The sequence below is a fragment of the Petaurus breviceps genome, unplaced genomic scaffold, assembly GCF_028583685.1.
Source record: "Petaurus breviceps papuanus isolate PSGF00001 unplaced genomic scaffold, PetGlider_PUasm1.0 189, whole genome shotgun sequence".
NCBI lineage: Eukaryota > Metazoa > Chordata > Mammalia > Diprotodontia > Petauridae > Petaurus > Petaurus breviceps.
This window is the reverse complement of record NW_027185809.1, coordinates 42,492,019-42,496,741: the sequence shown is the minus strand read 5'-3', so window position 1 is coordinate 42,496,741 and position 4,723 is coordinate 42,492,019.

Sequence of the window (4,723 nt, the reverse complement as noted above, 5' to 3'; positions counted from 1 at the left end):
AGAGAGAGAGAGAGAGAGAGAGAGAGAGAGAGAAATCCCTTTCAGTGTCAAGTCAGCTGGTGGGATTCCTCTTGTATAGGAAAGAGAGAGTACATGAACTTAAACCACCATTCCACAGATTTATTAAAGAAGACACTGAGGCAAATGTAGCCCATATAGGGAAAACCTCACTTTGTATGAGGGCTAGAAAATTTTAGTGCCGTTAGAAGTGCTACAACTGAGTGCCATCAACTTTATCTTTAATGCAGGAAGGATTTCTAATACAAACCCAAGTCCCCATCAGCCCTCTCTGGTGAAACACAAAATACATATTATTATTCCTCTGGAATATTTTCCTGTACTAAACATGGGAGTTCATACATACCTGGGCAACAAATTCAAGTTAAACCAATTTCCTGAGAAGAGTGACTCTATAGGGAAACATAAACAATAGATAAGGACAAAGGTTGAGTGTGTTCAATAATTCATATTGCTGAATATGAATTATTGGAAATATATTAAATATCTTCAGAAGAAGAGTAAAATAAATGTTGGAAGCTATTGACCTGACCTATTATGCTCAGGTCAATGAGCCAATGAAGTATTTAAGTGAAGTGAATTTTATATCTCACCCTATTGAATTTCAGCACAGTGATATATGCATAGTAGTTAGAGGAGGAAGGATTGCTGATATTCTTAAGGTTCAAAATTTCAATATACAGCTGAAGAACCCATTTGAGAGAGGCCAGATAGCTTTCTTAAGTCTGGAAATCTTCATGGTGTTATCAACAAATTCCATACTGTCTCTGAATCAGCAAAGCAAGGCCTATTATTTAACATTACCTCCACTTGTGGTTTGGGGTCCCTAGAGGTTCAGTTGACTGCTACCCACTTATAATACTATTTGGTAACCCTGATGGATTGGAAGTTGAATACCATCATTCAAAAGCATCCTCTGATATGTGCTCCTCATCAAAGATTAATCAATCATATGAATTCCATTAACTTTTAGGGAAAAAAAGAAGATTTTTTGAGAAGGTATAGCAAGAACCACTGGTGCAAAACATTCACCACGAACCAGAGGCACACTCTCCCCTTAATCATACTAGGTCCCTGAGAAAGATGGAATCAGCAGCAGGAGGCATATGTGAAGAGAACACATCGTACTCTTGGCCCTCGCGCAATTAGAAGCCCTCCCCTGAAGTCTACCCCTCAGTTGAATACAGTCAATAATCTGCCGTGACTGCTACTCCTCCCAATTCCCAACCTCTGCTCCGATTCTAGAGTGTATTATATGAATTATATAACATATGCCCACTATATGATTTATAGCCTTTTTCTAAGTTTTACTGATGGAGGGTTAGAACATTCAGTGGCTGCTTGTGAGATTTCCAAATCTTGTAATGCCCACAAAGTTGCTGCTCAATGTGTCCATCTCAGAGTTGCTGCTGACTTAAATCTTCACTCCTAGGGCTACTGGTACATCCTCTAGTTCAGAAGTGTTAAATATAAGGCTGGACCCGAACAAGATTAAAATGCAACTGGGAAATATTTTACAAAATAAAAATATAAAAGAACATAGAGAATATTAATACATGGTTTTCTAAGTCAATATGTGGCCCCAGGGATCCTTATATATTAGTCGTTCTGCCTCTATTTTAGCTTGAGACCACTGTTCTAAGGGATTCTTAACAACACTGGTTGCTTGATAGGATATTTGGGATCTTCTGAACACATAAGTTTGCAACTTCAATGAGTCCATTCTCCAAATACTTACTCATCTAATATCGGGAAAGAATAGACACAAAAGAAACAGGGCTATTATGTGCTCATAGACTCATGACAAGTGAGTAGATTAATGGAGCCAAATGCCCCTTGCCTACCATCCAGCTTAAAGTAGCCTCTTTACTTAATGTCACCAAGGAAAAATGAGAGATGAATGGGTTATGTCCTTTTATATGCATACTCAATTCTGGCTCAGCAATGTCCTAAATTTGGGTTCATTCAGTGCCACAACCAACGTTGTTATCACAAAGTACCAGCCCCTGAGTCATGAGGGCCAAAAACTGGCTCCCAAAGTTTCCATATGGCAGCTACGTATATTTCAAAGCTTGAAACTAAGTAGAAAATACCTGTGCTTATTTTAAGAACTGACTGATAGCCCTGCCCACTTATGTTACACTTATGAATCCAGTAAAGAATCCAGTTCCCTTACAACACACCAAACAACTAAAAAATAATCACCCTGCAATGGGTTTTCTAATTTCTACATTACTAGTTTCCTTTTTTTGTTTTAAAATAATAGACTCTGTTATATCAATGTTATTTTTAAATGAAAAATGTTTAAATTATGAAAAAAACATGTTTTGTTCTTGAATTAGATACTTTTAAAGCTTATCTGGGGTGGGGAGCCTGAGGCCTCAAGGCCACATGTGACCCTTTAGATCGTCTGGTGTGGTCTTTTGACTGAGTACAAGTTTTGCAGAACAAATCCTTTTATTAAGAGGATTTGTTCTGTAAAGTTTGAATTCAGTCAAAGGGACACACTTGAAGACCTAGAGGACATGTAGCCTTGAGACCACAGGCTTCCCACCCCTGTCATAAGTTACATGAGTTATACTCTAGGCCACAGATTTCCAACAGTGGCTTCCAATATTTATTTTTCTCTTCTTCCAGTGTTTAGTATATCTCCCCCATATTCCCCTGCCCTACATTTAGCACCTCTTTGTTCTCAGACTATATCATGTGTTGTTTGTTTTACCCCTTATTTTGGGTCTCTAAATAATTTTGAATCCTAGAGTTGCATTGCCTTAGACTCCTAGAACCACACCAGCCCCTGGATGATAATACAGCTGCCTAAATGTCATCATTCCTTCTTTGTGACTTTTTTACTTCTTTTAGATAGAGAACCTTGAAGCAGGATTTTGCCTAGCAGAATGTCTCCCTTCTTATCTGTTGTTTCTGTGTCAGTAACCACACCTTTTCATTTGGAAACTAAAGTCTACATTCTGGTGTCTACATTAAGATTTTCTCAGACTCCAGATAACTAGCTCTGTTCAATAAATTAAGGAGGTGATATAAACAATGAACATGAGCTTGGACAGACATGGTGAGACAGGGGAGGATAGAAGGGCCTGGTGTGCTATTGTCCATCAGGTTAAAAAGAGTTGGATGCGACCAAACCATTTAACAATAGTGTCAACAATTAGGTATGTAGGGAATGTCTTGAATCTTAAACTTCATAAATTGGATCAATGTATTCGAAAATCAATCAAGGGGGCAGCCAGGTAGCACAGCGAGTAAGAGCACCAGCTCCAGTGTCGGGATGACCTAGGGATCGAATCCAGGCTCAGACACTTAGCACCCACCCAGAAACAACTGGCCGTGTAACCTTGAGCAAGTTACTTAACTCCAATTGCGTAGGGGTGGCCAGGTGGCTCAGCAAGTAAGAGCACCTGCTCCAGTGTCAGGATGACCTGGGGATCAAATCCAGGCTCAGATACTTAGCACCACACCCAGAAATAACTGGCCGTGTAACCTTGAGCAAGTTACTTAACCCAGATTGCTTTAAAAAAAATCAATCAAGGGATCCCTTTTAATTAAAAAAAGATGCAATTGAATAAGTGTTTCAATGGATCTGAGCCCTCTTCAAATCAAGATGAAAATGTGATTGACATGGATGAAACAAAGCGAATGAAAATGTTTGCGTGTCTTTTTTCACATTATTTCCTATCACTCACAAAAAAAGAGTAAAATAAATGTACAGAAATGCCTAAATAATGTTCTCCCTATATAGTATTCAGAGAAGAAATAACAAATATTGGATCTAAAATGACCCACTATAGGGTTTCAAGAAAGCAGGACTACACTGAACTGTACCTAAAAGCAGAATTTTAATCATGCTGCTGGGAACTAGTTCTCATTACTGGTCTGACTTGCTTAGACTCCACCAGAGGGTTTCTTTAGTTTATCACCTCAAATTTCAACATTATCTATTGGACAAAAACATGACTCAATTGAAAATAAAAATGTGTTCACTGATAAAATTTAATTCCAGGTACAAGGTATAAATTGCGAATTGAGAATTTAATGGAGAAAACAAAGAATTTAATCCATTAAAATGAAATAAGTGTTTCACAATCTGATATAATTTTACACATTGATTTATCAATGTAGACTTACAAAAATTATGAGTTTTGTGAGATTCTGAACTTGGGTATGGACACAAGTTTTGTCAACAGACACAAATAGAAGCCTCTATGTATCTGGGCTAGTCATATAAAAAGGAACAAGAGAGAGAGAAAGGGGTGGAGGTTGAAAAGCAGCATGGAATAATGAATAAAATGTAAGACTCAGCATCAGAAAGTTGGGTTGAAATATTCCTCCCAGTATTGCTAGTTGTATAACTATTTCCTTTGCCTCTTTTTAAAAAAAAATGGAGATAATAATGCCCATGCTACTTATCTCATAGAATTATTGTGAAGTTCAATTTAAACTTAAAGAACTATATAAATGTCAACCATCATTATAATTCAGAAAAATACCAAGGTGCATACAGATAGCAAACATGACTTCAACCATTTAGTAATAGCAGTAGTACAAATTAGCTTGTGGGTTTCCTTTCTTAAACTTACAGAATCCTTCACCACAGTAATTATGCAGTGAGAAGATGCAAGGTCTGAGTTCTCAAAAAACCTCAGCTTCTCTCTGTCAAACTGCTGGGACAGTCTCTCAGAAGATTTCC